At 45.0% G+C, this 21,662-nt stretch overlaps 1 protein-coding gene across 2 annotated transcripts in view; it reads left to right on the forward strand.

Moving 5' to 3' along the window:
- The first annotated feature begins 1,078 nt into the window (after positions 1 to 1,078).
- RNF24 (ring finger protein 24) overlaps positions 1,079 to 21,662 on the forward strand; it is a 68,082-nt gene continuing 47,498 nt past the window's right edge. The window contains exon 1 of one of the 2 annotated variants that reach the window (XM_045019493.1): positions 1,079 to 1,174. The gene's annotated coding sequence lies outside the window, so the exon portion shown is untranslated. Of the gene's footprint in view, positions 1,175 to 12,189; positions 12,299 to 21,662 lie in introns of those variants that run through there. The other variant, XM_045019494.1, reaches the window with a different exon arrangement.

The raw sequence follows: 21,662 nt of genomic DNA on the forward strand, positions 1-21,662 counted from the left end.
CTGAGGCTTAAGCAAGTTTGTTCCTTTGGTAACTGATGTGACAAGCCCAGAGGTCCCAGGGTTCTGAACTGATGAGCCTAGAGGTGTAGGGTGTGGAAGTAGGGAAAGAATTGTAATTACTGGAGAAATAATAAAGTATTTGATTTTGCTGCACCCAAACGAAAAAGCGAGAACTGAGTTTTTCTCCGACAAGGGGCTCAGCCCTGACAAGCCCTAGCACAAATTAAGCGCGGAGGGAGACCCCCCTCACTCAGTTAGGCTAAGCACAGTTCTGCTGCCCTTTATTCTTACAATAAGGGCAACATATCATGACCCCCCCCACATTTAATACTTCAGTGATTTGTAACCCAACACCAGCCAAAATTGATCACTGGGGCAGCACAGCTCTGTCTGCTAGGCAGAGTAGGTGTGTTCATGTAAATACAGTCTGGTCCTGAAGCCTTTCCACCCATCCCTGGCTGTCGGGGGATGAGCTCATTCAGACCTTGCTTATAAATAATAATTAGGTAGGCCAATATAGCTGGAACAAACGCACCAGCCTTGTCATAAATAATAGCCGTATGAGGAAGCTAGTCTTTGTTCGCGCTTTTCAGACCCATTATGCTGGCTCAGGCACATGAGTATTTTCTCATGTACTGGATGTGCTTGTAAACTGCGTATTAACGTTTCCGTTTCAATTCAGATTTCCAACCGGTGACTCAACTGGCCACACTGCGTGTAGCTGGGGGGCGGGTGCACCCCTCCGGAGCGGGGCGGGGGTCTAGGGCAATCCCAGGTGTGTGACACACACACTGCGCCCCGGCCAGCCCCAGCCTCGCGAGGAGCCGTGACAGGGGCTGCTGCACAAAGCGCTGCACAAAGCGCTGCACGCGCCCGGCCCTGTTTGCAAGCGGTAGGAGCCCCCACGAGACCGGGCGGCAGCGACTGACAGACACACACACCCGCCCCCCAGCTCCGAGCCCGGGAGTCGCTCGGCGCACGCGCAGAGCGGGAGGTCCGAGCGCCCCGCGCCAGACAGAAGCGGAGTGGGCGGGGCCCTGCACATCCGGGTCCCTGGCGCTCTGCCCCCACCCAGCCTGGCAGTGCGGTGCTGTGTGTCTGTCTGTCTGTCTGTCAGCGGGAGCGAGGCGGCTGCGGCATCGACGGACTCCCTCCGCCAGGGCGGCATCTCTGGGTGAGTGAGGGGCGGGGCTCCCCGGAGGGTGGGGGGAGCTGCCCCCCCTGGGGGTACTGCAGGCCCCCCTCTGGGGGTGCACGCTGCAGGGAGGGGGGGAGAGCTGCCCCCAGGACCCCCCCCGGGGTGCACGCTGCAGGGAGGGGGGGAGAGCTGCCCCCAGGACTCCCCCCCGGGGTGCACGCTGCAGGGAGGGGGGGAGAGCTGCCCCCAGGACCTCCCCCCGGGGTGCACGCTGCAGGGAGGGGGGGAGAGCTGCCCCCAGGACCCCCCCCGGGGTGCACGCTGTAGGGAGGGGGGGAGAGTTGCCCCCCCCCGGGGTGCACGCTGCAGGGAGGGGGGGAGAGCTGCCGCCAGGACCCCCCCCCCGGGGTGCACGCTGCAGGGAGGGTGGGAGAGTTGCCCCCCCCCGGGTGCACGCTGCAGGGAGGGGGGAGAGCTGCCCCCACTCCCCTCTTCTCTCCCTCTCTCCCTCCCCGTGCACGCACTGCAGGTGGGCAGTGGGGGAGCACTGCTTGTTCTCTCCCCCCCTCCCCCCGCCGGGTCTCACTACAGGGAGGCGCTGCCCCCTCTTTCTGGCAGCCGGGAAGGGCTCTGACCTGCTCTTGGGGAGGAGACCAGAACCCCTTGGAGGGCAGAGGGAGGTGAGCAGTGGTTACCTGCTGGGGGAGGGGAGAGGAGCCTCACCCCCTCCATCTGGCTGAAGGGGGGCAAGGAGTGGTGGGAGGAGGGTAACTTAGCCCGGGAGGGAGAGGAGATGGAAGGGGCAGCGGAGCCTGGGGCACAATCACGTGCACACCCTCCTGCAGAGCAGTTGGCATCATGCATCTCCCTGTGGGGAGAAGTGCAGGCCCCCAAATCCCAACCCAAGTTCTCAGTTTGGTCACATCTGCCTGACATCAAGGGCTGTGCCCAGGTTGCCAGCAAGTGAAAGAGAGACACCCCTCTTGGGGCTGTGTCAGAGGTGGGTACAATCTGCCCGGGATGGCATGTCCCTCAGTCAAGTGTGTCCTGTCTGCTGCTCTGTGCTTCTGAACTGTCTGGTGGAGAGGTAGGGCAGAGAGGTTGCTGCTAATGTATTGTTGTAGCACATCCTATGGCTTTTTGGGGGCTGAGACAAATATTTGTGATTTCTGTTAAAAGCGTTGTCTTCATATTTAAAATGTACCCTGAGAGGGACTTTCCGGCCATGCAGGCACATACAGAGACAGACCAGGCATCCAAGAGGCTGCTGTTTGGGGTGGTGGGTAGATCACACAGGGCAGAATGCTGAAGAGAAAATGCACCTTCTGCTTCTTGCCTTGCATCGTGTGTGTGTGCGTGTGTGTGTGTGTTCTAGGATGCACAGGCAATGCACAGGTTAGGGAATCTATGAGTTAATGGGAGGAAGTCTTAAATCCTAAAAGCTTGCTATAGAAAAGATGTATTAGGTCATTTAGTCTGTTCTCCCAGCCAATGTGGAATTGTTCCCAGTGGTGTATTTGCTGGTGCAATACTCATGATTCAGGGCTCCGTTAATATCTGTAACCAAGTAGCTCTCCCCGAACCTTCCACGCACACCATGTGCAAATAGCTAGGTGGTGCCAAATCCTCCACGTCTGTGTATGTGTTGGATTTCCCGCCCCCCACCTTTGGCAGGAGGTTTTGATTACATAGAGCTCTGGCATGCTCCCTGTCTTTGATGTGGAGTTTCCTGTCATGTATAACGTGTTCAGTATCACGTAACCCAGCTCAGTGGCTCCTCTCACAGGGCTGCTGGAAAATGAGATGCATTCCTCATTCTGGTTTTTACAGAGGAAAAATGTCTCGGCTCTTGAGCAGAAATTTTGTTTCACTGGCTTTTCTTTGTTTTTGTTACTGCTCTGCAGGGCTGTTTCAACTCAGAAGGGCTCCTATTCACAGTCTGCAACTGACTTTAAGCCAAATAGAGACAAGCTGTATGGTTCTGTTCTTTTATTTAATCATTTCTCTTTTGTACCTATTTTTTGTCTGTGGAGTGCACATTAGCTGGAATGTTTCCTTGCATTAGCTGCATAGTTCAGGTTTCACTTTTCTTATTTGCTACTTCTCACACAGCACAATCAGGTAGTTTAGATTAGGTACACTGGAGAACTATATCGTGAGTATATACTATATTGAATAGACATAGTGTAATTTTAGCTAGTAAACTAAACGGCAACTGAAGCATGGTTCTTGTATTAGCTGCTGAGAGCCCTCTTCATTTTTTATCATGTTTCTTTATTCAAATACAGAAATTAGTGATGGAAAAGGTCTATTACATTAAAGTCCATTCCTCTCCAAATGCAGGCTATGTATACCTCTTGCTACCAGAAGCTCATTAAGGCCCTAATTCATAAGAGTGCTTAAGTTCATGTTTGATTTTAATCTGGTGAGAGGCCCCATTGGAGTAAGTGGACTACTCACATGCTTAAATTTAAGCATATTGGCAGAGCACTTATGTTGAGAGGAAGAAGGAAAAAAAATGTGTGTGAAGGTGAATAAAATATAAATTCCCGTACCCAGAGTCCTGCCTAATTTAAAGGGCATTCTAGTATGAAAAAGGATTTGCAGTACAAACAGGGAACCGATCTATGCACTACAACAAGGTGCCATTTTTGCAAGATCACTATCTGCTTTATTGGAGTGGGGGGCAGAAGTGGAAGAATTTATTCTTATGAGCAGTGGTAGAGCCAAAAGAGCTCTGTGAGAGCGCTGCATTTACTTCTGGATCATGCTTCATCAACAGAATTAAGTTGCAGTTACAAGATCAAATTCTGCTCTGGTACACCTATGCAACACCTTTTGAAAATAGCTGGTTGGTACAAGTGTAACTGAAAGCAGAATTTGCCTGCAGAATTATGTTGTCATGATAATGCAGAAATAGGAAAGAACCCAGCGTGACTTGGAGATTGTGGGTTGAGTCTAGTCCCTGCAAACAGAAAAAACTGTCTATTTTTTTTACTTGTAAACTGGACAAATTTGATACGCAATCAACCTCACAATATTAGGCTGCTGAGTCACTTTTCAGTGTGAAGCCATGCTTAATCTCATCCTGTTTTGTTTTAGGTAATACATACTGTATAAAACCATATCACCAAGGTGGAACCTGTTCCTAGACACAAATATTTGATGTATTAATTTTGGCAGTACTTCTGTACTGTATCGTGTCAAAGTAATTGTTTAAGTTCAGTAACTTAAACAATAGTTCACTCTGTTATTGCTTGGTGTGGGAGATACAATATACCATTTAGTTCAAACAGTAAAATGGCTTGTCTTGATGAATAAAACAAAACTTGCCCATATTCTTCCTGTTTGAGTTATGAGAAAGCAAAAATGGAATGGAATGTTTCAGACTTTGTTGTTGATCCCAACCTGGGTAACCTACATTGTTTAGTATTAAACTAAGCAACTACAATCTTCTTGGTATGTGTTTATATCAGATGTAAATAAAACTACCTTAAACTTCTTACATAATAAAATCAACACCAGTGAAACAGATTATTTATTCAGTTACTGTATTCATAAAGCACTTCCTCTGGTTACTATATTTGGAGTACTAGGCAATCTATAGAAAAACTTAAATAAAATCTTGGCCAGAGCCCAGGAAAAACTAGCTAGTCTTTCCCTCAAACAATACAGCAGAGATGCCGAACCACCCTAATTTTCCATAATGCTCTGGATTTTTACATGTAATTGTGAAATTACTAATTCAGGTTTAAGCCTATGAATTTTGCAAGCACATGCATACTTGATGAGTGACCCACACACACGTCACATAGGCCTGACAAACGCAGCAAATAGTTCTGCAGCTGTGGGGGGTGTTCTCTGACACCACCCTTATGGCACATGCACAGGCGATAGGAAACAAGCTATGGAGATTTTGAGTAGGCCAGGGTGTGGCTTGTTTCCCTGCCCAAGCCACGGGCTGCGCTCTAACTGCCCCGTGTGGACCCTGCTGGACTATATTGATGTGTTCTAGGTACCCAGAGTGCTTGGGCAGTTAATGCACAACATGCAGCTTTTTGGCTTGGATGGTGAATCCAGTGCCCCAAACTCGATTCAGAATCACTGCAGCTTGTCTCCTGTCAGACCTTCACTGTGCAGTCTGTAGGGGACCAGAAGGCAAGGCAGGGGGGAGGAGCGGGAGGAGGCGGCAGTGGAGGAGGAGAGAGGGAATGGGACAGAGGATGCTCAACCTCATAAGGAGGCCTAGAACTGGCCCAGGTAATTAAGGGCCCTATGCAGAATAGGAGGGCAGTTTTCTAAGGGCTGATTCTCCCTGTTTAGGGATGGGGGTTGGGCACAACAAGGGGGGGGCATGCCCTCTTCTTGGTCATAGATAGTTGGGAGAGGTCCCAGTTTCCTTGAGGGGAGGATAGGGTAGAGGAGAGAGGCCCTGGTTTCTCTGTGGGGGGAGAAGTCCCACTCACTTTAACGTGCATTATAGATGCATTTCTGTGCACAAGTGTTCAAGGCATTCCCCTACCCCCTCCCTTCCACCCCAATCTTCATGTGGCTTTGTACCTTTGGTTGGACCATCAGCAAGGGCCAATCTCCCTAATTCCTCCCTAACTTCTTCTTTTCTTCCAGAAGCACCCCTGAAAGTCTCAGAGCAAAGCTGGCATCTCTGGGAGGGGTGGAAAGAATCTGAAAGGTACTGACCAATGTAGGAAGGCCTTGTACCAGATGCCAGAAACAGCCAGGAGAGGCAGTGTCTAGTACAGGGGTAGGCAACCTATGGCACGTGTGCCGAAGGCGGCACACAAGCTGATTTTCAGTGGCACTCACGCTGCCTGGGTCCTAGCCACCGGTCCGGGGGGCTCTGCATTTTAATTTAACTTTAAATGAAGCTTCTTAAACATTTTAAAAACCTTATTTACTTTACATACAACAATAGTTTAGTTATATATTATAGACTTATAGAAAGAGACCTTCTAAAAACGTTAAAATGTATGACTGGCACGCAAAACCTTAAATCAGAGTGAATAAATGAAGACTCGGCACAGCACTTCTGAAAGGTTGCTGACCACTGGTCTAGTAAGTTGTTCAGTCCCCTGGGACTGGCAGCCGGGGAACAGGTTTCTAGTCTAGACCCCCACTGGTGCATCTCTCTATGTGTATAGTACTTGCTTTAGCCAGGGGAAACTCCAGGAGATCTCCTCAAGGCGGGGGGCAGTTCCACAGACTGCCCTAGGCTAGATTCAGTTGTGCTTTCCATACTGAAAGCAACTAAAACCCAGGCATCTTTGAGTGCCTGCTGACATCTGCAAGGGCAAATCCATGGCAGCCATCACTAGAAGATTGATCAGAGCTGCCTCTATGACGTGAGACAGTTTGATTCTAGACTGAGCTCTGAATCGTTGTCTGATCCCGGTGGTATTGGAGCTTCCCAGCCAACGCTTCCTCAATAACCTCTCCTGAAAAGGGTAGATTAGAGACTGGGATAATAACATAAAGTGAAGGCTTTTTTATGCCTATGGACCACACCTTTGCACATTAAAACACAGGACTCTTTCCATCTTTATGCGTCCCTTCAGTCATCTACAAGGCTAGCACTTCTCTGCTGGCCTTAAGTCAGGAGGGACATGTATTATGGGTGATAAGCTCAAGCTCACTCTCTGAAACTCAACCAGGGGTGTTTGCTCCCTCCTGCTCTGACATTGTAGCGGCAGTGAGGGCCCAGCCTCTACTGATCTAGCCAATGAAAGTCACAGCAAGCATGATGGCTGCCCTCTTGGCGGACGCACCAAGGATGGAACTGGGAACCTGCACGCTTGAAAGCCTGAGCTGCAACAGTTTGAGCCAAAGCTCTGTAGTTGGGGGCTATAAAAACTCATCCACTGGAACAGTGCAGAAGGGGAGCCTGTAACACCCACCCACCAGTGTGTTACACAAGCAGCAACTGACTTTGACATAGGCTCAGGGCCGGCTCCAGGCACCAGCTAAAGAATCAGGTGCTTGAGGCGGCCAATATCAAGGGGCGGCACTCCGGCTGCTATTGGGACGGCATATCCCGGTCTTTGGCAGCAATTCGGGGGCGGGTCCCTCTTGGAGCGAACGACCTGCCACCGAAGAGTGGAGTGGCGCGATCGCGCTGCTGCTGCGGCTTTTTTTTTTTTTTTTTTTTTTGCCGCTTGGGGTGGCAGAAAACCTGGAGCCGGCCCTGCATAGGCTACAGGTATATCCGGCTGCTGCCATCCCAATGCCGTTCCACTGGATAACTCTCCTGCTCTTGCAGTGCTAGAGATCAACAAAGCTGTTTTATCCTTCACAGAACATCAGTAGAATCAGTGATTCTAAATACAACACAAGGTTGTCTTACTGGTCAACCTCCACTGCTGCTCCAGCTTTTCCCCTAGCCATTTACTTTCTCCCCTGTGTAGTCAGTAAACCAAGGCCTGCCCTGGGGTGATGCAAAGGCGGAGGAAGCTTCTTCCTGTAGATGATCATCACTATGCAAAGCCTTTGATCTCAAGGTCTGTATTGATATGGGGAGCATTAATTCCCCAGTAGAATGCAGCAGCTGTTTAAGGGTGACTCGTACAGCAGAAAAAAAATTGTGACCCATTTTAATTCTTTATGATGCGTACATAAAGTAGGCTGGAAAGTTTTTGGTTTGGTTTAGTTCTTAAACACCCCACCTCCCACCATAAATATTAGGGTTTCCTTGCTTTCTGTTGTGGCAGAATCTCTCTGGCTCATAGCTGGGTCTTGTCATACGTTCTGAAGCTGGCTAGGCTTTGGCTTAGTTCTATCTCCTGCAATAGCTGCTATCAAAGTTGAGCACCGTTGACCCAAGACATTTTATTTACAGTTTTGTAACTTCTCTTCTAGGCCTTGTTAGCTGCACTGTCCCAGAAGACTACACTGGCCTCAGAGGCTTGTAGTTGGAGAGGCTATATCAGATATACAGAGGTCTTGACCTGCTCACAGCCTTGTAAATGAGGGTCAAGGCCTTGAATTGGAAATGAACTGTGTACAGAGTACAGAGGTGATGTGATTCCTCGCTAGGGAGCTGGGCTATCGTGTTTTGCACAAGCTGGAGTCTCTTGGTTGTTTCTACCTTAACCATAATAACCCCTCTCCTGGAGATGACCCATTCTAAAAGGTACATATTTGCTGCAAAAGTTAGGAAGCTAAACCTCTGAGCTGGTGGAACTTATTGGCCATTCATCTGGAGGGAACAGTTGAACTGTCAAACCAGCAATTGACTGTAGTAGCCTCTTTCACTGGTGCTGATCAGTTAGCTGGACTAACTTATTTATACCTGAAAAGAGAGAAGGATTTCCCCCTCCCCCCCCCCCAAACAGCAAAGATAGGCCCACCAGATTTTGTAGAACAGGCTAGCAAACTGTACGGGCCTGTTAGTTCTCTTAGTCATCATTATGCAATGTTTATAATATGGTGGTTCCTAGAGATCTTGATTGGGATTAGCAGTCTTTTGTGCACACACATACCAAACACGGTCCTTGCCCTGAATAGCTGACTAGGAAGTGGCATGTAAAGGAAGGGGAACACTATAAAATATACAATTTTTGTGTACACATAGAGGGTTTTTTTCCATAGTAATTATGTAAAAGTACAAACCATGCTGAGCTGCTTGTCCTCAAGCTGCTATTAATTGGCTGATTTCTTGTAGGCATCATGGCAGAGGCGCGTCTTGAGGGGAGGTTATTGGCCTTACAGTACAATTCAGCATGAGTGTGGAAGAAGGCATAAGATATTTGTATGAGACGTTCCCAATGGTTGGAACAGAGGGGCCAGGTTGTATTGTGATAAGTCAAGATAAGATAAATAGGGCAAGGCAGAGTTGTGAGGGTTGAAAAGCTTGAAGCCAGAGTATGAATACAAAGAGAAGGTGGGGAGGCAAAGAAAGTGATTTTTAGCTGCATTTTTGTGTATGGCAGTGCTAGGGGAGAAGGGGGAGTCTCCAGTCATTAGGACAGATGAGGGTCTGGATGAGAGTATTGACTGTTAGGACAAACAGAAAAGGTTAGATCTTTAAAAACAATGTGAAGGAAGAAGTGGTAGGACTTAGTTACATCCTGGATGTTATAAGGCAAGGGTGGGAGGAATTCAAGATAGCTCAGCCCTATTATGGGTCATCTAAGAAAGGGGGTGTTGTGTTGGCAGTGACGGGAAGTGAAGAAGGTTTGGGAGGGGAAATCATGAGCTCAGTTTGGCTGTGTTAAGTGTAAGCTGGTGGAGACTTCTCAGAGAAGTTGTTGGAGATACAGGCTGAGCTGAGCAAATTGAGAGAGTCAGCTTGAGAGCGAAGAGGCTAGATGCATGAGTCAGCAGTTTATAGGTGATCGTTTAAACTTGTGTGAACAATGAAGTCACCTGAATATGGGGATTGAGGAGAGGATCAAGAATGGAGCCCTGTGGGACTGTCACACAGAGAGATGGGTGTGTGTTGAGGACTCCCCATCCTACTGAAAGATTCTGAAGTGATCAGAGAAGTAGGAGGAGAACCCAGGAAAGATGGTCTCTAAGTAAGGACATGATTTTTAGCAGTGTCTCATCAACAGTGCCAGGAGCAGCAGAGAAGTCAAGGAAGGTGAAGGACAGGCCCTAGGATCCAGGGAGAAGATGATCATTAGAAACTTTGTGGAGAGCATTTTCTGTGGACTAGAGAGGGTTAGGAGGGACTAGAATCTAAAATGGAGGAGAGGACTCAAGGCAATGGCATGCTCACTGAGGTGGAGGTGGGGCTAAGTTAGAGAAACAGCTGGGTTAAGACCACTGCAGGCTTGTATTTTGAGTGAAATAGACCAGAAAAGATTGAAAGGTGGAGGAGGAGAGAAAGGGGATGTCTGAGAGTGGGAACACAGTATGTTGGTTAGTTAGAGAATGGAGTGGAAGACAGCATCCTGACAGGAGGAAAGGATAGATGTTGGCAGGGAAGGGCAGAAGAGAGTGAGAGGGAAGGGAGGTTGTGGTAGTTCTTCCTCTAGAGAAGAATAGTCCAGGGCCTGGACTTGGGAGACCTGAGTTCAATTCCCTGCTCTGCCACAGACTTCCTGTGTGACTTTGAGCAAGTTATTTAGCCTCTCTGTGCATTCGTTCCCCATCTATAAGATGGAGTAGTGCCACTTCCCTATCACCTAGGAGCAGGGGACTAGACAGCAAGTGTGAAAAATTGAGACCGGGGGTGGTTAATAGGAGCCTAATAATAATAATTGGAGATATACCAATCTCCTAGAACTGGAAGGGACCTTAAAAGGTCATCGAGTCCAGCCCCCTGCCTTCACTAGCAGGACCAATTTTTGCCTCAGATCTCTAAGTGGCCCCCTCAAGGATTGAACTCACAACCCTGGGTTTAGCAGGCCGATGCTCAAACCACTGAGCTATCCTTCCCCCTCAATATATAAGAGAGACCCAAAAATCGGGACATCTGGTCACCCTACCTAGGTGTGTTATGAGCAAAAAAGCCATTAAATATTGTGTGTGGCTCAGATACTACACTAATGGAGACCATATAAGATAGATCTGACCATTTTTTTCTTTGAAAAACAAGCAAAATTTTGCAGACTGCGTGACAAATATAGCAAAGTACTAACTGAGTTTGAGGTATGGGAGTCGATGAGGATGGAGAAATAACGCCGTTGGATAGAGTCTACAGCAGTATTGAAGGAGGGAGAGAAGAGAGTTGCAGTGGAGGAAGCCTGCGTGATCGTGAGACTTTTTCCAGAGATGTTTTGGGGCATGGGAAGAGGAGGAAGCAGATGTGGAAGTGAACCAGATTCAGGCGTTCAGTTGTTGTTATATATCCCTCATTAGTTGTTTTTTTAAGGGCAACGTCAAGCTATCGGGTGTTTCTAGGTCCAAATTTAGATCTTTGTGGGTTTGTTTTACAGAATTCATGAAATTAAAAAAAAAAATCTTAGTATTGAAACATTTCATCTGGAGGGGTTGTGACCTTGTGTTAGTGCATGAGAACCTGTGCATGAAACTGGCTTGTCTATTTTAGTTGCCCACCCTGGCCAAAGTGCTAAGAAGGTGGAAAGTACAAAGATAGTTATATTTTTGTTTGCGTAATCTAGAGTATTAGCCATCCAGGAACCAATTTTCCAATATGGCTTGACATTGTCTCATGATTTTCTTTTTTACTGTAAAGTGTTTCCTCGAAAGTATTGTCAGAAGAATACTAGCAATGTTCTTCTAGATATACTTGCTAACAGATGTCTTTTTTTTTTTCTGGAGCCACAGCATTTTTCCAATTAAAAGACATTGTCAGGTTAACCCATATTTGACAAATAATTCTTGCATTTCAAATACCTTTAAATTAACAAAATGTTTCTTCTGTCTTTGATTTTATTTATACTTTTCCTAGTAAAACATACTGTAGAACTTTTGAGTATGTGTCCCATCATTTTGGTGCAGTTATCACAGGAGAAATCAAAAGTACATGATATCCACTTTATTGACTCAATCTCAATGTATTTAGATACTTTGAGTGTAGGCCTTCAGATAAATATAAATTCAAATTGCATGTTAAACTGACTAAATGTGGATATTAAATCAGAATTTTAAAAATCTTTTATCTAAACACACAGCCTGACTACCTTTTTATTTTTAAAATTAAAAGGCTCTTTTAAAACCATCTTTATGTTTGAGATATACAAAACACATTGAAAGCAGGAACACTGTGGACATAGAGACTAGTGTACTAGAGAAATATAATCACCAGAAAGGATTACTTTAAACTGTATTATATATTTAGGGATTCAATATATTAAAATGAATCAAAGAAAAAAATGTGCATCTCTTCAAGGTAGCTAGCTCATTATTGGATTTCTCTTTATACTTGAGGAAAAGACCATTATTTTTAAGAACACTATTGTTATAGAGAATCTGTCACTGGAACAATAACTCTTACCTGATGAGACTAATGCATTCTTGCCCTCTGATCGATCATTAACATTGTTTTTCTGAGGGCCTCTTGGTTGATGATTAAAAAACAGTGGTGCTGTTTTAAAAACCCATCTCTCATTTTGTTTGTTGGCTGTGACTGGCATAGCAGATGTGTGTGTCACTTATAACTCCTGCGCTTCGTCAGGGTTGTCTGAGCTGTATTAAAACACCACAGCTACCACCCCAGCAGTGCCAGTGAGACTTGGGGTTAGTGGAGCTCTTTGTTTGACAACTGCTGCTGTATTGTGTGTTTTGATTTGTTTTTAATTTCTTTACAGATGTCCATCTCCGTTCAGATGTCCAGTTTTCTGTAAGTTGTGCTCTGATACTAGTAGTTAAATACAGGAAGGGCCTGCTCTATAGTGGTTTAAATATCCAGCATCCCAGTGGTCTATGGGAATAGCATGAAAAGCTGGGTATTGCAGGTGCACTGTTTTTCTGTTCTCTCACATGAGGGTTCATGTACTTGAACTCCTGTAAATCAGCGCTTTTAAGATGAACAGACTCCTAGTAGATCATTTAAATGCAAAGCTCTCGCCGTTAAAGAAAAGGTGATTGGCTTGGAGCATGTCAGATCAATATGAGCTAGTCTGCTTTATTAAGGAAACTTTTATGCTAACATGAAAATTTTAAATATTGGGAGTGGAAGTATTTAAAATGTGACTTGGTAACGATAAGTTAAAATACAAGAGGGGACTGTTGTGACTGCAGACTAATGTACAGTATTCTGATTACAAATGGACATTTGTAATTTATGTTGCTTCATAGAGAGGGTATATGCATGTGTAGTAGCTGCCATTGTACTGGCAGTCTAAATTAAAAACAATGTAAAGTCCATGTGGTCAAACGTTGCAGGCTAATATTTATCAAGTGACAATAGTGCTGACCAAGCGTAAGAGCAGTGAGGTCATTGTTACAAAATGTGCATGGACTTGCATCAAACTATAATGTGAGTTCTGTTTTTAGCTTATTGTTTATACATTTGGCCTCTTCTACATGCTTACACAAAGAACATTGCATGCGGAGTGTGATATTGTGACATTGCTGAAAAGCAGAAAGGGAATGGCTGCTTTTTCAGCTGAATGTTTGCATGAAAGGAGATAACTCATAGTATTCACTGTAGTAGGAAGAGAGCCTGAGAACACAGATGTGGCTTCCCTTTTCATGCTGTTTAATTTGTTTCTCAGCCTGAGAAACAAATTCTTTAGGGTTTGTCTACATGGGGAAATTGACTGGCATATCTCTAACCAAATAAATATTCTGCTATAGCTGTGCCAGTCGATTTCCCCATATCGACCAGGATTAGATACAATTTAGAACTTCAGTGGAGGTTTCTATGGATTTTTTTAAAGAGATTTATATTGGCAAAAGCTTATTTTTTCCTCTGTCTAAACTTTGGTCAAACTTGACTTGTGTCCCTTCAAATAAATTGTCTGTCATATCATCTATCCATTGTTTAATGCATTTTCTATTTTGATTTCTTTTCATTGTCTGAGAGTGGTGTTTTTTTAAGGAGACAGGAACTAAATTCACAATAGAATCTTGCTAATGAAGGATTGAATAAATATGACTATTTAAAAATCAAAGGTATTGTATCACAATGTAGTCTGTTTTGAGAAATGTAGTTGGTTTCTAATGACAGATAATACTTCACAATAGTTCCATAGATATCCTAGAGTATATTTTTACCAATTATTAAGACTCACATGACTAAGATTTGACCACAGAACTCCGTCGTTAAACCTTGGCTGTGAAATGGGGTGAGACTGCCAAGATTTTTGAGAGAATTATCAGGCTTGCTGATAAGAGAGGGAGGTTCTGCTGAAATTATGTTTTGAACTTTTCAGTATGCAGTGAGCAGATCAAAGTAAAGTAAAGTTTTTATGGAGCCGATGTATCAGTTGTTGAAAGAGGAAAGTAAGACAGTGCATAGAGAATATCTCAGTGACGCATTTTCGTCCATGAAATTTCATTCATAGCCCTGGTCTAGACATCATAGCTAAACTGATGTAAGACAGAGTCAGGTCGACGTAAACTGCAAATGTCTACACCACAGATGTAACTCACCCACTGCACCGACTTAATAACTCCACCTCCGCGAGAGGTTAACGCAGTGTCAATGTAGACACTGCATTGCTTACATTGATTGTTGCTGCATTTTAGAAGCCATCACACAGTGCCCCACACTGATAGTTAAATCGATGCAAGCATTCCTGGTGAGGATGCACACCACCGATACAGGAGCATAGTGTGGATGTGCCAAAGCGGTTTAATTACCGCAGTGGCTGTACTTCAACATAACTTAGCTCAGCTTAATTTTATAGTGTAGACTTGCCCATAGGTTTCCTCATGGTGCTTCATATATGGCAGTAATTCATCTTTGGCATGAACTCAAATGTTTCAACTACCTTGTGAGTAATCAGACTGACTAAAATAGCAGCAGTTGTGTTGAATTTGTTCTTGTATGCCAGACATTAGGGGGCAGGGTAGTTTTCAATCCCGACACTACTTACTTACGGGTGAAAGAGTAGTTGTTCTTTAATGGGAAGCCAGGTGAGGGTTCCTCAGCTGTGACTTGCTGTGTGGTAGCAGTCTCTGCAGGGTGTGGACTGTGCTTTGCTTTCCTTTCCTTTACATCTGGCTCAGAACTCCCTTCATTTGCTAGTAAGAGAATAATTCTAATCCTTTTCAATGAGATCAATGGATTAATGGCTTATAAAATTACAAGGATTAACTGAGTCTTTTTTTTTTTTAAAGCAGCACATCACCATTTGTGTACCCAAAGTAGTATAAGTTTAAAAAGGAATCTATTTGCTGTTAGCAAGATTATTTTTTTTTAAATTTAAATAATGAACTTATTTGTAGGGTTTAAATAAATCCAAGAACTTGAATTGATACCTGGTTCTTTTCTTTTATTTGCTAAGATTAAAAAAATGCAGTTGGTGCACACTCAGTGTTGTTCATTTCTCAGGCCTTGTCTACACTGCCACTTTATGGCGCTGCAACTTTCTCGCTCAGGGATGTGAAAAAACACCCCTGGGAGTGTTGCAAGTTTCAGCACTGTAAAGAGGCAGTGTAGACACTGCACCAACGCTGGCAGCCGCGCTAGTAGCTTCATGTGGGTGGGTTTTTTTTACGGTGCTTCCAGCGCTGGTGCTGTGACCACACAGCCATGTTAAAGCGCTGCCGCAGCAGTACTTTAACATTCTTAGGGAAGACGTACCCTAAGATGTTTAGGGTACCTTTCTGCAGCTCCTACACAGGGGAAATTCCAGCTGGCCCTGGAGTTTTGCCCGAATGAGGTTTGCAGGATCATTCACAAACAGGGTTTATTTTTTAAGTCACTTTATTATGTAATCTTCATTTGTTTGTTTGGAATGAGTTTTTAACTTGTAGGAAAAGGACTTCAAAATCAGTCCTGTTGCCTCCTGTGGGTGACTCGCAGATCCTAGTTGGACCAGAAAGGAAGGGCTGTTCTTCTAGCCCTCTTGTGCCTGATGTGAAGGGGAGAAAGATTAAGTACTTGCATTCTAAAAATGTAAAAAATAAAACTTAATTCTTATGATAAAAAAAAGACCCTGTTGCAAAAATGCCGTTCCTTGGCGTGCAGGAAAAGTAGGTTTTAGTTGGACAGATTTGAAGGTAAGGATTTAGTTACACCCTACTGACACCCCCACACACACACACACTCTGCTTAAAATCTTCCTTTCTGTGTGGCTTGTTTAAAATAACTTTCTCCCCAGCTTGTTTTCTTTCTATATTTGCTTGACCTAGGTAGGCTAGGTGATCCTCATTGTTCAATTGCCGAGCTACAAGCCGGAAAGCCCTGGCTGCCCCCCAGCATGCTTTCAAAGACTGCTTTTTAAATATATACAAAGGAAGGCTCATGATTTCCACTACGCTAATGAGGCCATGGTAGTCTCATTGAAATGTGCCAATAGCTGCCATAGTGGTATTTGAGCTGCCTTGTTCTGTGAATTCAAATGTGATTTAACATGGCAGCCCCCATGGAGCTGAGGAAAACTGGCTTCTCTTACAGAATTTCAATAATGTTTCTCTTCTGCACTTAAAAAAAAAAATCATCAGCCTGTGGAGCCCCAGTGTGGGTTTAGTTCCAGTCTTTCATTTTTAAAATTTAAGTTTACGTTTTACTGAGTTTTTCCTAAAGACAGAGCTGGTACAGAAAATGTATAGAAAGTAGGGAGGGTGGAACTGAGGAAAGAAACAGTCTGCTCAATTTCTTCTCCCCTGCTGAGAAGCTTGCATAGTGGTAGCAAGAGGGACTTGGGAATGCTGACAGGTTGAGATTGTGGTTTGATAAATGGACCAGTTTAAAGTATCTTTAGCCTGTATTAAAAGCTTGTATTACTACTCAACTGCATCATATGCTCTCTTGACCTTTTAAAGAGATACGTGGCGTAGCCTGCATGCTTGTTGCTAAGTTGTGTGGCAGGTGCCTATAATATCTTTTGCCTTCCAGTAGAAGACTCTGATTACATGAAGTTATAAAGTTCTGGTCTAAAACCTCTTGATCACTGCAGCTCTCTTTTGCTGGTAGCTCAGTTTTCCTAGGAACTCCCTATATCTTTTCAGCAATCTTACAATAAATCTCAATAAATAGTGTATCCCAGGTGCAAAAAACAAAACACTGTAAGGTGAAGTTAAGGTTGCAAGCACTAACGTAAAGGTAAAAATCCTTGTATTAATGTAGGGGGTTTTTTTGTTTTTGTTTTTTTTTAATTGAAAACTGGAAAATTCAGAGTTGAGGCTTAAGCTGATAAGAAACCTAAACAAGGAAATAGAGGAATTGGGAACTTGGGTAGGCAGGCCAGCAGGGAGCTTTTCCTGTTCACACCTCACCAATCTGCTAGACACATGCACCTGTTGCTTAAATAAATCAAACTTCATTGCAGTTGCCTTTGACTTGCTATTCTCTAGCTAAGATCTGGCTGCAGAAGTGAAGAGAGGTATCCTCCCCCCAACAGATGCAAACACCATTTTTTAAACATCTTAATTGCAAACAGCTGGTCTGATTAACGTTGAAAATTTTCCTTTTTTCATTGACCTGCAGTTGAGTTACACACTTTGAGGTCTGTTTCTGCAGGGAAAAAAGCTAGAAACTTAACTTAAAAAACAAACCAAAATTAAAAATGCTGCACACACCTTAGGTCTCCAGCAGTCAGAGTAAGCCTCTATGATCCAATGTGCCCTTCTGATGATGTTTGAAATGCTGTTAGTTTAATTGATTAAAAATGAGAAGAGACAAAACTTAGTGAACTGAAATCATCTAGTCAAAATGTAATATAAATGACCAAAGAACTTAAATTTGCTGGACTGTGGTGAATACCCCTGTTTTAAGGGTGTCATAATTTAATAATCTCTTATCCAATTACGCGGATGAAAAATTCTACCTCCAGCCCGGACTTCAACTACTAATTTTGAGGTCCATGTAATTTGGTTTGTGAATTTCTTGAGGGGGCAGACAGTATCAGCCTGGCTTACAATCAAAATTAAGTTTCACCCCTAATCATGAGAGTACAACAGTAAATTACTGTAATTTTTTCCCCCCCTGTTTCAAATTTATCCTCTAAAATGATGTGGTCAAGTTTTGGGTTTGTTTAGTCTTATTTTATAAACTGTGCAGGCTGGTAACACTGAGTATACAGTAGGCTGGGAGGAACCGTAGGGGAAAAATTATGTTTTACGACTGTCACTGTTTACTCAAACAACACTACACCCTGTGCAAGGCCCCTGGAATGCTGCTGCATTCACTGGCCAATTTTGCAGTACTGTCGAGGGAGTCACAGTATTCAGTTCTCTTCATTTCCACTGCTGCAGTTCCCACTGTGGGATAATGGAATTTTAGTATCCCTGACTCTTTACAATTCCATGGAATTTCTTTAATTACTCAGAATACTTGAAAAATGTAGCTAGCAGATAGTAAAGCATACATAGAATTGAAAAGTCACAATATGCGGCCCAGAATATTGCATGAACTCACATTAAAACTTCTTTTTTTCTTCCCACGAGACAGTTGAGAATTCTGAAAACCTTTCCTCCTGCTCCACAGAAAACAGCTGGTGCTTTAAAACGTGGGGAAAGAGAAACCATCTATTTAGCACATTTTGAGGTTAACGTCTTCTGTTGGCATCAGGAAGGACGTAAAACAAACAGTAAAAATGCATTGGCACAAATTCCTATAGGAGTAGGGTGAGGAATGCTATCTAAGAACTTAAAAAAAAAAAAAAAGTTGACATCTTAAAATCTTTTAATGAAACACAAAAGAAAAAGAAAAAATCCCAATGAGCTCCAAAATGTACCCTGGCCTTGCAAGAGTGGAGGAAGCTATTGGCACATCTCCTGTTAAAACAAATAGGAGACTCACAGGCTTTGTTAGTGCTTCTCTACCACAGGACACCAGCTTTTCAGTCATCTGCATGCTGCTGAATTGTGTGTGTGAGAGAGGGGAAAATTTAGTGCAGGTGAAAGGTGCTACTTTGGGCATCCCTGGAGACTGAAGTCTTGTGTTCACAGAACAAGGAATGAGGGTAACAGCAGTACAAGATTTGCTCCTGGAGCATTCTGCACCAAATAATTGCAAATTATGTGCCAAAAAAATTAAAATTCTGTGCACAGTATTTTAAAACTCTGCAAAATTTATTTGTCAAAATACCACTACATGATTACACCAGTTTCAATTATTTTGGTAATTTATTTCAAAATACCGGTCAGCAAGTATGTCTGTAACAATACAGACGCACAAAAATTCCCCCAAGAGTAGAGAGTTAAAGAAACCCCTATGACAAACCAGTTTCTGTTTCTCTGCCCCCTGCCCAGCCAGGGGGCCAGACACCCATAACCCTGCCCCCCCGAGCCCAGCTATAGTGCCCCCACCAGCCAATACACCCTTCCCTTCCCTCCCCTAGAGCCCTGGGATCCAGAGGGAGAAACAGCCTGATGCTGGGTCCCAGGCTTACACGGAGTTTCCTGCACAGTGCTGTCTCCTTCTCTCAGGGCATGCTGGGAACTGCAGCTGCCAGGAACCCTCTAGCTCCCTCTCCCACCCCCCAGCAGTGTCTTCTCTGTGCGAGATGGGCTCTGCCAGGTCCAGGATCCCCTAGTGGCAGCCAGCAGCACTGCAGCCCATTTCCGCGGGGGCAAGGAAATTCTGTGTGCACTACATTAATTTCTGCAAAATTCTGCATTGTGCAGTGGTGCAGAATTCCCCCAGGAATAAAAATTCTTCCCTTCCATCCCCATACTACTTTGCTGTTCCTCAACTAGTCTTTGGAGCCACCTGGTCCCTTTTCAAACTACTCCCTAAAAAATTTTGGGATAACATAGCAATGTTACTTAGTTCCTCCTCTGTACCCCGGTACTGAACTCAGCTAGTCTTTTTCATTTACCTTTTGGTTTCTGGTGACCTACAGCATTCCTGCCACTAACACAAGATGCCTAACGTAAATATATGCTGTGTTGGCTATCAACCTCTTGGTATTTTAGCTCTGACTACACTCCATTAGAGAAATGGGTCTGTGGATGAGGGGAAAGCAGTGGATGTGTTACTCCTTGACTTTAGCAAAGCTTTTGACACAGTATTCTTGCCGGCAAGTTAAAGAAGTATGGGCTGGATGAATGGACTATAAGATGGATAGAAAGCTGGCTATATCGTTGGGCTCAACAGGTTGTGTTCAATGGCTCCATGTCTAGTTGGCAGCTGGTTTCAAGCAGAGTGCCCCAGGGGTCGGTCCTGGGGCCGGTTTTGTTCAATATCTTCATTAATGATCGGGAGGGCGGCATGGATTGCACTCTCAGCAAGTTTGCAGATGACACTAAACTGGGAGGAGTGGTAGATGTGCTGGAGGGTAGGGATAGGCTACAGAGGGACCTGGACAAATTAGAGGATTGAGCCAAAAGAAACCTGATGAGGTTCAACAAGGACAAGTGCAGAGCCCTGCACTTAGGACGGAAGAATCCCATTCACTGTTACAGACTAGGGACCGAATGGCTAGGCAGCAGTTCTGCCGAAAAGGACCTAGGGGTTACAGTGAACGAGAAGCTGGATATGAGTCAACAGTGTGCCCTTGTTCCAAGAAGGCTAACGGCATTTTGGACTGTATAAGTAGGAGCATTGCCAGCAGATTGATGGATGTGATCATTCCCCTCTATTCGACATTGGTGAGGCCTCATCTGGAGTACTGTGTCCAGTTTTGGGCCACACACTACAAGAAGGATGTGCAAAAATTGGAGAGTCCAGCGGAGGGGAAGAAAAATGATTAGGGGGCTGGAGCACATGATTTATGAGGAGAGGCTGAGGGAACTGGGATTGTTTAGTCTGCAGAAGAGAAGAATGAGGGGGGATTTGATAGGTGCTTTCAACTACCTGAAAGGGGGTTCCAAAGAGGATGGATCTAGACTGTTCTCAGTGGTACCAGATGACAGAACAAGGAGTAATGGTCTCAAGTTGCAGTGGGGGAGGTTTAGGTTGGATATTAGAAAAATCTATTTCACTAGGAGGGTGGTGAAGCACTGAAATGGGTTACCTAGGGAGGTGGTGGAATCTCGTTCCTTTAGAGGTTTTTAAGGTCCGGCTTGACAGAGCCCTAGCTGGGATGATTTAGTTGGGAATTGGCCCTGCTTTGAGCAGGGGGTTGGACTAGATGACCTCCTGAGGTCCCTTCCAACCCTGATATTCTATGATGAGATGTCTGTGTATTAACATAAAAGATATGAGAGGGCCTGTTCACGTTCTCCTTTGCTGCACTCATTGTTTTAGTACAGTGGTTCTCAGACTTTTTGTATTGGTGACCCCTTTCACACAGCAAGCCTCTGAGTGCGACCCCAACCCCCAGAGGGCTGGGGCTGTCAGCCCCACACCTGGGGGGGGCAAAGGAGGACGGGGGCAGTTAGCCATGTGCAGGGTTGACTGCTCCAGCCCCACCGCCCAGGGGCTGATAGCTCATGACCCCCACCTAACCACCTTGTGATCCCCAGTTTGAGACCCTCGTCTTAGTATAACAATTCATGAATTGTCAGAGAGTCATTTTCAGGATTTTGGGGGGATCAGAGTTTTGGAGGGACCCTGTACCTACTGACCTCCTTCTCTGTGCCTCTACCCTTATTCAGTCATCATTGTAAATCCGTGGATCACCAGTGCACTTGCCATGTAGCTAAGGCTAAGATTTAGTCATGGGTATTTTTAGTAAAAGTCACGGACAGGTCACGGGCAATAAACAAAAGTTTATGGCCCTGTGGCCTGTCCATGACTTTTACTATAAATACCCATGAGGACTAAATCTCTGCTTTTGGGGCCCCGTTGCTCTGCAGGGCCTCTGCTCCAGCGGTGAGGGCTGACTGCCCCGGCGGCCCGTTGCTCCAAGGTCCTTGGGGACTGCTCTCCCAATGGCCTTTGGGGCTGGCCCCGGGGCCGCGGCTGATATTGGCACATCTCCAAGCAGCGGCCAGTGCGTCTGGCCCTGGCGACAGCCGTGCCGGCCACTGCAGCTGTGGAAGTGACAGAGGTCAAAGAAAGTCATGGAATCCGTGACTTCCGCGACCTCCATGACAGAAT

Source organism: Mauremys mutica, chromosome 5 (genome assembly GCF_020497125.1).
Source record: "Mauremys mutica isolate MM-2020 ecotype Southern chromosome 5, ASM2049712v1, whole genome shotgun sequence".
In the NCBI taxonomy this organism is placed as follows: domain Eukaryota; kingdom Metazoa; phylum Chordata; order Testudines; family Geoemydidae; genus Mauremys; species Mauremys mutica.